The sequence below is a fragment of the Acinonyx jubatus genome, chromosome C2 (assembly GCF_027475565.1).
Source record: "Acinonyx jubatus isolate Ajub_Pintada_27869175 chromosome C2, VMU_Ajub_asm_v1.0, whole genome shotgun sequence".
NCBI lineage: Eukaryota > Metazoa > Chordata > Mammalia > Carnivora > Felidae > Acinonyx > Acinonyx jubatus.
Genome location: NC_069384.1, coordinates 77581627 through 77594037, shown reverse-complemented (window position 1 = coordinate 77594037; position 12411 = coordinate 77581627). Strand labels below are relative to the sequence as shown.

Genomic DNA, 12411 nt, shown 5'->3' with positions numbered 1-12411 from the left:
TCCCATCTCCCAACTTCTGAAGAGGGGCAGGTAGGGGTAGCTGGAGCTTGAGCTGACCACCAATGGCCAATGTGTTAATCAACCATGGCAATGTAGTAAAACCTCCACGAGCCCCTAAACATGGGGTTCAGTGAGCTTCTGGGTTGATGAACACTTAGAGGTCTGGGGAGGTAACATGTATATCCAGACGGCATGGAAGTTCCATGCTTCTTCCCCTATACATCTCTTCCACTTGGTTGTTCCTGATTTATATCCTTTATAATAAGTCTGTAATACTGAAATGGTCTCCTGGGTTCTTTGAGATATTCTAGCAAATTATTATATCAAGGAGAGGGCTGTGGGAACCCCTGAATTTATAACTAGTTATTCAGAAGTACAGGCATTAAGATTGGCATCTGAAGTGGGGACAGTCTTGTGGAAATGAGTTCTTAACCTGTGGGACCTGCCCTAACTCTGGGTCATTAGTGCCAGACAGCTGGAGAATCAGTTGGTGTGGGAACCCTCCTACACACATTTGGTGTCAGAAGTGTTGTGAGTAAAACCAGCTCATTGCTCCCCACCTAGGTCATTCCCTCTGGGGTAGAAAGGAGCTCTATAGGAAACAGTGGAATGAATATGTCCGAACTTCTAATTCAGTCAGTGAGGATATCGATATAAAAATGTTCACCATCATAGTGTGTGTTACATCATTGAACTAAGGGGTCAGGAAGACTCAGCTGTGGCCAACTCAGTTTGACACAAACAAAGGAAGATTGCCCATGATAGGAATATGGGGCAGATAGTTTTACCCGGCCTACTGACACTGTAGGCTTTATTTGCTGGTTGGAGTTCTGAATACTACATATTCAACCATATTTTCTTTCCAGCCTATGATTTCATTCGTGCCATGGTATCAGCTCTCAGTCTCTAGAAGGCAGTGGTGCTTGGATGAAAGAGAACCCACCTAACCGCTGGTTTGGCCTTGCTGTCTTTCTGACCTTGGGTAAATCATCTGATCTCTCTTGGCCTTGGTTTCCCATCTGCAAAATAGGCATGTTGTGTTATTCAGTGCCCAGGGCCCCTTGTAGCTCCAATAGTTTAGAATGTATATCTAGATAAGTAGTCTGCATTACTAATGTTATCTCTCACAAAACAAACTCATATCATTGAAGCTTCCTGATAACTTGGGATAAGCTGTACAGGTATCATTATTTAAATGTATTTTATCAATATGTAGATAAAGGCATAGAGACACATGGAAGGTAGGTTAGTTTCACAAGGACATGCTGTGACTTAATGATGTGGTCAAAACTAGAACCCTGGCTACCTGACTCCCAGCCCAGTGCTCTCTTTGTTCTCCCAGGCTGTGCTGATTCCTAGAAAGGGTCAGTGAAGTACATTGCAAGGAACATGCTCAGCTTCCATGATTGTTCTTGAAATATCCTGTATTTCTAGTGTTTCTCCTCGGTGATAACCAGGCCAAAAGAAAGGGGACCATTTTACTAGAGTCACTGCAAAGTTTTACTTGTGAAAGACCTTTCTTTAAAAACCACTTCCTGGGTACTTGGGTGGCTCAGTGTGTTAAGCGTCCAACTCTTGATATCAGCTCAGGTCATGATCTCACAGTTCATGAGTTCAAGCCCCGCATCAGGCTCTGTGCTGACAGCATGGATCCTGCTTGGGATTCTTTCTCTCCTTTTCTGTGCCCCCCACCTGCTTGTGCTCTCTCTCAAAATAAATACGTGCAAAAAAAAACCACACACACAAACAGAAAAACCACTTCTAGCATGTGACCCTTGTTCTTAGGGTTATGAGTTTGAGCCCCATCTTGGGTGTAGAGGTTAGTTAAAAATAAAATCTTTGAGGTGTCTGGGTGGCTCGGTCAGTTAAGTGTCTGACCTCAGGTCACGATCTCACGATCTGTGAGTTTGAGCCCTGTGTGGGGCTCTGTGCTGACAGCTCGGAGCCTGGAGCCTGCTTCGAATTCTGTGTCTCCCTATCTCTCTCTGCCCTTCCCCTGCTAGCGCTCAGACTCTCTCACAAAAATAAACATTAAGAAAAAATTTAAAGTAAAACAAATAGGGGTGCCTGGGTGGCTAAGTCAATTAAGCATCTGACATGGGCTCAGGTCATGATCTCATAGTTTGTGAGTTTGAGCCCTGCATAGAGCTCTGCGCTGACAGCTCAGAAACTGGAGCCTGCTTCAGACTCTGTGTCCCCACCTCTCTCTGTCCTTCCCTCACCTGCCTCTCAAAAAATGAATAAATGTTAAATTAAAAAAATAATAAATTAATTAAAAAATAAAAGCATTAACAAACAAAACAGAACAAAACACTTCCTTTCACTGGGATTTGTGCACGCGTCAAGCTTCTTTTCGCAGTCATTACTTCTGTGACCCACTGTAAGAGGTTACACACTTGGATGTGGTCTGCAGGCAGAGGCTGGACCATCTGCAAGATGCAGCGTGGGTCCCTGTAAGCCGTAAAATCATACTAGCTCTGGGCCAAAAGGACTTTGGAGTTCATTCAATCCAATGCCCTGTCCAGGGGTAGATATTTTGTAAAATGGTTCTAATGGTTGTTCGGCAACTTCTTAAATGACTACATCACTTCTGTAACCTAGACCTGTATTGTCATCCATCTGGGAACATCTCCATGTGATTGTTTATGGTCAGCTCACATTCAACATGACTGAAGCCAAACCTATGTTATCTTCCCCGAAATACTTCTCTTTTCTTCCCAAAGCCCATTGCCTTCCATTCGGTCCAACAAGTTAAAACTGGTCCTTTCAAGTCCATTCCTCTTCTGCATTTAATAAAGTCCTGATAATGTTCCCTCTGCAATCTCTGTTTCACGTATTCCCCTTTGAACTCCCTTCCACTCTCCCTTTTCAGGACCTCTGCCATATTTCCCAGGACTATCCACGTAGCCTCCTCACTGATTTCTCAGACGATTTGATAGGTAAATATGCATTTTACATTTGTAAGTGTGAATAAAGGATGCATTTCCCAAACTTATTAACCATGGACTTTTGTTTCCAGGGTACGTACATTCTGGGCAATGCTAGTCTAGTCATTCCAGATGAATTATAGTGCCTTACCATTGTCACATCTGTCCACCCCTATTTGTCTCTGCACTTGTTATTTCCATTTCTTAGAATGCCCTTTTTCCTGACTCTTGCCATCTGGGGAAATCCTACGCATGTCTCATGGTCCAATTCAAATGTCTCCTATTCTCTGAAGCTGCCTTTGATCTGATGTCCCAGGATAACCCCTGAGCTCTCTGAGGATTCTGTACTTGAATCTATTATAATATTTAAATTGTATTCTGGTTGTGTGTGTTTGTGTCTATCTCCCAATACATTATAAACTCCTTAAAGGCTGGGAACTATATTTTATTCATCTTTCTGTCACAAGACTAGAATGATGATTTTGTTCTCTTTTACTTCCTTCACCAATGGTTGAGCAACTTAAGGTTGATGCTTCATGAACTTGATGCAATAAACAAGCTTACAAGTCTAGTATAGTGGTCTCTAACCTCTTTGCCTCCCCTATTACTACCTGATTCTAAATGGGAACCAGTGGGGATTATGCTGGGTTTAGAAAGCAAGATAGGGCAAGTATGTTGGCAATTACAGTACAAGATCCGTATGGGGGAGGATATCTGAGGAAGGAGAGCCACTGCTGGAGAACAGATATTAGGGATGATTCCTAAAGCTTCCGTATCAATATCCTACATTTACTGAGCACCTACTCTGTGCAAGGCATTGTGGTAGGAGCTGGGGGACACCTGATTCCCTCCAGGAACTACTAGTAGCTGGATTGCTAAAGACTCCTGGGTCCCCTGAACAAAACCAACTCTGCTAGCTGCACTACAAAGAGATACTTATTTTAAAGATGTAGGCATATCAGAATCAAAGGGCAAAGAAATAGGTCTGGAATGGAGCTGGAACCAGGGGATGAAGAGCCACAGAGAATTCAGGAAGTATTTCTACTTTTGCTCTTGTTGTTTTGTTTTTTGTTTTTGTTTTGTGTGTGTGGGTGGGGGGGTCTGTATTACTCTTCTTTCTTGACATAGGCCAGTGTTCTTAGTGTCTCTAGCAACATATGGTTCAGAAAGCTGTGTTAAGGATGTGACTAGCCCTGAATATCACATTAGCTGAGTTACCTTGGACACATAATTTCCCCAAGTCTCTTATCTATGAGATGGGAGATTTGACTTAAATTTGGCTTAAATGTCAGCCATGATGGTCTGTTTTGACAAATTCTGCCTTAAGTCATTTTTCAGATTTAGCCTGATTGTAAATAAATACAAAAAATATTAGAAAATAGTGACTCTTTGGGAAAATTCTTATCCAACTCTAGATGCCAGTGTTCTTGGCCAGCCAATAAAACTTGTTGTGCTATAACAAGTGAGCATAAGGTTCCTATCTTACTGGTAACTCTTTTCTACCTAGAAACATTCTGATGGCCTCTAACCTACACTGCCTTCTCCTTTCTTCCTCTCTGTTAAGACAGCAGTTGCCTCTCTGCCCTGCCTCCCATTTGAATTGCAACCCTGGGCCACACAAATAGTATTATGTATATGTGAAATGTATTTGCCATGCAATCTCCAGTATCTCAAAATAGTAAGTAATTCTTCAGTTTGGGGACAGTCCATGCATACCTTATTTGGTCTTCACAACAGTCAGTCACTCACTCAACAATCTTTATCGAAGGTCAACAATATACCATGTGCTGGGATAGGGGTAGGGATACAGTTGAACAAAAGGGACATGATCCCTGCTGATGGTCTAGAGGGACAGAGTTCATATATTTTTCCCTATTTTAGAGACAAAGAGACTAGGGTGAAATGATTTATCCCAGAAATGTAGTAAAGCGAGGACCTACCAGGAATTTCCATTCCCAATCCAAGCCTCTAATCTGGCCACCATTCCGCCTCGCTGAATATCCCTGAGCACTCTCTAGGAGTTAACTGAGAAATAGCTAATGCCAATGAGAATGTCGGAGTGGCCAATAGAGAAGCCCAAAGTATCAAATTAAAAAAAATAGGAAAATCTCATTCTGAAAATCTCAAAGTAGGGGGGAGGGAACAGATACCAAACGAAAACCATAAAAAGAATGACAGTAGTCGCCACTGGAAAACAAACATTGAAATGGTTTGTTGCCTCAAAGACAAAACCCTGAACGGTGTCCTTAAGTTACACAACAAGTGTTTGCTGTGAGCTTCCAGGTCCCAGTGTGAACAGAAGTCCACGTTTGTAGACGCAGCCCTGATTGGTTGGCTGAGCTGGACAGAGAAGGAGACAGGCCACGGCTTTGCTTCTTGCCTTTTGAAGGATGATCACTAGGAGTCCTAGTGAGATGGCAAGGGGGGATGGGGTGAGCAGGGAGAAGGAGGAGGCCTGTATTAATGGGTGCTCTTCTATGCTCACAACATGTTACACCTGGTTTTATCAGGCCAGCACCCCTACCTTCACAAGTTTGTAAGTATCAGGTGCATGCTTTGGTTGGTAGATGCCTAAGAAGGAGAATGTGACCTTTTTTTTTTTTTCCCCCTGAGGTATAATAAGCGATCTTCTAAGGTTAAGCAGGCACTTGTGTTTGCCCCTGTGTCCCTCCATCTTTAAACTGGGAGATACAGCCTCAGGGCACCTAATCCCAAGGATACTCGATGAAAATAGAGGCAAAAGACAAGAGGGCACTTTCTCAGACTTGTTTATTGATTAGTATGGGTTTGAAGAGGACAGGGTTCCTGCCTCAAGAGGAGGGAGATGTATATAGGCCATAATTCCACTATAATTGAATAAGAAGCATGTATAAGTTTGTGAAGGCTCAAAGGAGAGAGTAGTTACTTGCACCTGGATGGTGCTTCAGAGCTGGACCCTGAAGTAGGAGTCTGCTTGGGAGACAAGTGCAGTTGTAGCTGAGGGGCAGGGGCAAAAATCGCCACGTATGCAATGGCTTGGAGGTATGAAAGTGTTCAGGGAATGTCTGAGGAGATGCTGTGTTTCTGGTAACAACATACTTTACCTAGTGAGTCAAAATAGATGATTGTTTGGATTTTAAGGTAGGCTGGCTACTTTAACAACCAGCCAATGAACCACGGGGGTTTCAGATGGTAGGCTTCATTCCTTATTCACTTCGTAGTCCAGTGCAGGTTGGAGGGAGTTCTACTTCAGGGGCCCACATGCCTTCCATGCATGGCTCTGTCCTCTCTCAGGCCCTGTCTTTGCCACTCAACTGGTGAATGAAGACAGAGACTGAGTGTGGGTCACGGATGCGCAGGTAGTTGACAAGTAAGGCTGGGAAGTTGCGGACCGCACTCCCACTCGTGTTTCTTTGGCCAGAACCGGGCTAGATGGCCACACTTAACCACAAAGGGTTCTGGGAATTAGAAGCTAAGGGGAGAGCAGATATTGTCAAGGAGAACAGTCTCTACCACAGTTGTGTGAAGAACTGGGGGATGGAAAGAAGAAGGGCACAGTGCCTACCTGACTTGACTTGCTGAAAGCCTCCAGCTTCCCCAGGGGGAAAGCATGTGATAAAGGAGCCAGGGTGGGCTGTGGGCGAGAGGTGCCCTGTGGCCAGACCCTTCAGAAGAAAGGAGATGGATATGATTCTAACTCAAAGGTGCTTATATCTGGATGAAATAATTCTGCTCCAGCCCTGAGAAAATGGACAAGAAATCATTTCAGCTCAGCCCTTAAAATGAGAACAAAAAGAAACCCAGCCAAGAAGATAACTTACAGCCCCAACATTTATAGAGAACTATGTGCTCACTGCACTCGAGCTGATCACACTAATCTGGGGTGAAGGACCTCGTCGAGAATTATCATTCCCATTTGAGAAGTGGAGAAGCCGATGCCCAGAGAAGTTAAATGACTTACCTGGGGTTGCACAGTAAGGGGGAGACAGACCTGCAACTCAGCCCCTATCGGGTTCTTTCCACAGCCGCACAGATCTTCCTCTGCATGGGGCAGATGCTGACCACACTTTGGGAAGCTGACCCAGATCGAGTCCTCGACATGGGGCCAGGATCCTGGGGACATTCTCCTCTCAGCCGCCCTTCTGTCTGCCTGACTTTTGGAATCCGTGAACCAACTCTTCGTTCGGAGAGCACGTACATGTTAGCTGTCAAACAGCGCATGCAGTCTCTGACAACCCTAATATCACTGTTTGTATTATCAGACAATTACCAGCCGAGCTCGTATTCATAATTTGACTAACAACTCGCGACAATGATTATTTTTCCTTTCCTGGCAAAACAAATATAGCAGCATTTTCTTTTCAGCATCAGCGCTGATGCTCCTTGGCATTCTATCAGCTGAAGGATTTTTTTTTTCAAAAAAAAAATGTTAGTTGTACTCCCCCACATCTCGCTAACTTTACAGTCCCCCGTGGCATCTGTGTGCAGTGAACTGAGCTGTTGAGACTAAATGTAATTTGCAATCAAGCTTCTGTTAACATGGAAATGTACCGGCTGGTCTGCTGCAATATGGGTTCTCATTCTGTCTAGCATATGGTTGCATTAAATCCAGTCTCCAGAATGTCTCTTGTTACCACATTGTCAATCCGTGCAGAGCAGAGAACCCTAAAAAACCACTAAAGGAACATATTTTTGGAATTGGCTCTTCTATTGGATCTTGACAAGAGCTGTCCAAAGACACACTTGGTTACTTGAAATGAGCTAGCCCTGTCAGATCTATGCACACATATACACAGAAACACACAGTAAACTTGAAACCCAGTTAGATGCTCCGTGGCCGCAAGCATAGGAATTACATTGGAGGACAAAGGGAAAGGAGAAGGTGAAGGACTCAGCTCCATTAGTTCCATTTGAGATGGCTTGTTGATTGTTTTCTTGATATCTCAATGTTCATAGAGTCCCAGAATATCAGATTTGCATGGGACTTTAGTAGTCTTTGCAGTTAAAAACACAGGCTCTGGGGTTGGATAGACCATGGCTTGAGTCCTGATGTCACCCTTAGCTTGGTGACCTGGCACACACTCTTCAGCTTTGTGTGCCTCAGTCTGTGCATCGGTGAAATGGAAGGTAATAAGAGTACCCTCACAATTTATGAGGTCGTGGGGGAATTAAATGCCTCGGCACAGTACCTGACTCAATCAATGTTGGCCGTTACCATTCATTACTTCTTTTCACCTCTCTCCATTCCCAAATCAGATGCTTAAATATCCCCCACCGCGCAGCCCTCATTGGTCTCTTATTCTGGTCTTGTACACGTCCAAGGTCTGAGATGTCAGTCCCTGCTGTGGCAGCCCATTGTCTTTGAACAGCTCTGTTACACAGTTTTTCCTTATCCTAAAAATAAACCAACCCCCCACCTTGAGACTTTCTTCTACGACATACACAACAAGTCTAACTGGGTGGTTGCCCTCAGGTCATTGGAGAGGTTATCCTGTACCCTACAAGCACTTTATATTCTCATTCAACTCCTCGTTCTGACCGCTTCCTTGTCCAATGTGGCATGGAGCCCCCTTAATAGCTTGGCCCTGTTCTTGGGCTTGGTGTGGTATGGACATACCCAAGCACAGTGTTTGCAGAGGGCATGGTACCAGCCCGTTCCTACCTGGAAATGAGTGACAGTTTGCCAGATTACATCAAGATTTGCAGAATAGGCCTCTCCTTGGAAAATTCACCAGTGACACTTTTTGATAAATCATACAATACTTTAAATTCAACAGGGGGAGGAACTTCATGCCTACAGTGCTCTGCCTCATTTTGTGGAGGAAAAAAAAATTTATTTCAAGGAAGTTAATGCCCTTGTTATGCATCTATTCTGTATATCTCAAGTTTTATAGGTTTTATTGGATGTGCTCCAAGTAGGAAACACATGCACAGAAGGTGTATGAAATACCAGAGTGCTGGGACATAATATTCTTCCAACATTTGAAGAGTACTTTGGATGGTCAGGAGAAAATAGGAAAAGAGATTTTATTCATTCATTCTCTTAAAAACCATTTGTGTGCTAGACACAGTGTTAGGCACCTGGGATATAATGGGAAACAATCCTTTCCTGCCATAAAAGGCTGGCAGACAGATGGACATGAATTAAAATACAGGGTGATAAGATCTATCATACTGCCAAATACAGGATGTTCTGGGGGCTGCCTCACTCAGATTTGATTAGCTCAAAAATACAGAGGTGCCAATAAGTAATTGTGTTACTATGGAATAAGTGTTACATTTAAAGATTTTACAACGTGCTCTAAGAATTTTGAGGGAAGAATTTGTTCAACAAATACTGATTGAGTACCAGTATGTGCTGGAATCTTCAATGAAGAACAAAACAGCCCTTGAAATTTATCAGTTATAGTCTTGAGCATTTGTGTGTGTGTGTACTTTAGATGAGTACATACAAATAAATATCATTTGTTTCCTACTTAAAAGCTGAGATAAGTGTTATGAAGGAAGAGAAGAGGATTCTAGTAGAAAATTAGATGATGCCCTGATTTAGATGTGGGTGAGGTATCAAGGAATGCTTCTCTAAGTTGTGTTGGAGACCTGAGAAATGACTCGGGATACGAGCGAGAGAGACAGTATTGCCAAGATCCGTAAGAGGGAATGAGTTTAGAGTCTGAAAATTGGGAGAAATGGAGCCATAAGAAGGGCTTCACCGCCCACATGGCCCTACAAAGGACAGTTGGCCGTGTCCAGAGGGAAAGACGAAGCCTCCCAGGCAGAAGGGACTGCCCACACAAAGGGATGGGTACCCAAGAAGACATACTAGGCTTAGAGAATCTCCATCCATGCTCCTTGTGTGTGGATGAGAAGTTTAGGACATGGCCAGAAACGGAGAGGGAAGTTGGGATGTGTCATAAATGGCTTCATCAACTATGTCAAGGATTGATGCCATCTGGAGATACCAGGGAAACACTGAGAATGTTCTAAATTGTCTTTTTATTTGGTATATCTATCTCCCTAAATTGTTTGTAAGCTTTATAAGGATGGTGGTGGCTTGCCTTTTGTACCTCTGTACCCCACCCCCTACCTCCATGCTCAATTATTGTTGGTTAAATTAAATTCCGTCTTCTTTTTGCCAATTTGTTCCCAGCTCTGATTTGTGATCTATGGTGGCTTCCACTTTGAGATTCTCTGTACCTCATAGTGACATGGTGCTAAGGTCCCTCGAATGGCTTCTGAAAACCCTAGACGATCTAACTTCAACCCCTTGCAGTGTTTACGGCCTGCTCCTGCATTCTGATGGGAAGGTTTCATTCAAAGATGTGAGAGATGAATCACACCATGACACAGGTATTTTCAGCTGCCAGTCGACCGTCCCTTATTGAGATCACAGAATCCGAGGCTTGTTAGACTGTTTAGCCCAGCGCTCGGGCTCAGTGGAGAAACTCATTAGCTCCATTTAATTAGAGAAACCAAACACTTGCAAACCTACTTTAATGTCAGTCTACTTCCCACCATCTCATTAATGTATTTAAAAAAAATTTTTTTTGCACCTTTAATGTGGTGATGATTTTCTTAATTTCTTTAGCATCAGAACTCTGTAGATTTAAGCTATTTAGCTAGAGAACAAGTAGAACAATTATACAAGTGGTAGCCACACTTCTTTGAACCAATACCTCTTGGTGACATTTAATATGAGATATTTAGACTTCATCTTCTATGTACAGGATAGACAAGGGCAGTTGTCCAGCTTTAGTCCTATAACACTGCAATTATTAAGGCCATCTATTTTTTTAACAGCATCCTACAGTTTTCAAAAGCTTTTACATCAATCTGTTGATTCTCATAAAATGACGAAATGAAGTGGGGCATGTGGTACCATCTCCATTTGACAGATGAAAATACTGGGACTCGGAGCAGTTCAAGGATTTCTCAGGAATGATAGCTCTGGGCTGTCCTTCCCTTGCCTCCCCTTAGAGTGGTGGGGGAGTTGGCATAAAGACCCAGATTTCACGCCCAACTGGCTGGAGATACTGTTCTGTCAGTACCAGAAATGGGGATGATTGGTTCTCTGCAGAAGATCATACATTCCATTTGGGATGTGCTGAGGTTTAGCTGATGAGAGAGAACCCGGTGCTGGATGAATATCTGTATGGCTTCATCTCTCAGCTGCTCTGAAACTGCATCAGCGCTGTCTTCTCTACCTACCTGGTGGAGGTCAGTGTTTTTCTGAAGTCAGAAACATTTCAAGTTTGCCCGAGTCCACATTTAGGAAGCAGACTTTTAGCCATCCTAAATGTGTTCTGGTAATCCAGTGCTCTTCTGTTCGGGTCTTCTATTCAAGGTGACTCCAATGCAGATTTAGGTGTAGGTGACGTTGAGTTGATAATGTGCTTTTATATTCTTTACCATAGTTGATGCTCACAGCTTTCCTGTGAGATGCGGCTTCTTGTGTTTGTTACGTCAGTTAGGAAATGGGGTTCTGTGAAGGTGTGACATTTATTCAATGGCAAACATCTAATAGGGGGACATCAGAGACTTAACCTTAGACCTCTGTGTCCAACATCATGGCTTATTCCATTGCTTCCAGGCAGCCCCATATCCCTTCTGCTTTTCTCTTGTCTTACACCTCTCTGTGGCTTTCCCAGTCTCCTGTAGGAATCTTCAGGAATTCTTCCCATAGTCTTCTGACCAGATCTGTTTTCTATAAAGGTTCTCATGTCAATCATACATGTTTTAATATGAATTTAAAACTTTGAGGGGCACCTGGGTGGCTCAGTGAGTTAAGTGTCCAACTTTGGCTAAGGTCATGATCTCACAGCTCATGAGTTCGAGCCCCGCATCAGGCTACATGCTGACGGCTCAGAGCCTGGAACGTGCTTTGGGTTCTCTGTCTCTTCTCTCTCTGCCCCTCCATGGCTTGTGCTCTCTTTCTCTCTCTCTCTCAAAAAAAATAAACAAGCAAACAAACAAACATTAAGAAAAAATCTTCAAGTTTCCTCTCCTGAAGGTATACATGTCTTCATTCCCATCTTCTCCCCGTTTTCTATAACAGATACTTCTGAGCACTTACCATGTTCCTGGCTCTGCGAATACAATGATAATAAGCAGACACCATCTATGTTCTCTGGATTTAACACAGTCATGGAAGAAAGCAGTTTCCTGTAAGCTGACTTCAGATCCATCTGCCTCATAGGCAACCATTTGTTCTCACAATTTTGAAGAGGTTTTAATCTTTAATTTTGGGGTTAAGAATATTTAGCCAACCACTCTGCCAGGTTGGCTCAGTGGGATTGGTGCCTTCCTGCCTATATAGGCAATGAAGAAGAAAAGATATGTGGAATACAGAGGTGAGGTCACACTCCAAAACAAAGAAATGGAAGGTTTTGCTGCCAAGCTGAGCACTGGAATGCAACTGGGGGTGTGAGTGGGGTTGCTTTTCAATAGAACAGATAATATGGGCAAGTTCGTAAAGTTCTCCCCTCTTAATTAAGGGGTTTACTTTGTA

The 12411-nt window shown here is 43.3% G+C and overlaps 1 protein-coding gene across 3 annotated transcripts in view; it reads left to right on the top strand.

Moving 5' to 3' along the window:
- TPRG1 (tumor protein p63 regulated 1) overlaps nt 1–12411 on the top strand; it is a 215088-nt gene that overhangs the window by 37808 nt on the left and 164869 nt on the right. Inside the window, exon 2 of one of the 3 annotated variants that reach the window (XM_027061201.2) lies at nt 11959–12067. The exons of the other annotated variants lie outside the window; for them this stretch is intronic. The gene's annotated coding sequence lies outside the window, so the exon portion shown is untranslated. The remainder of the gene's footprint in view (nt 1–11958; nt 12068–12411) is intronic. 3 annotated transcript variants of the gene reach the window in all.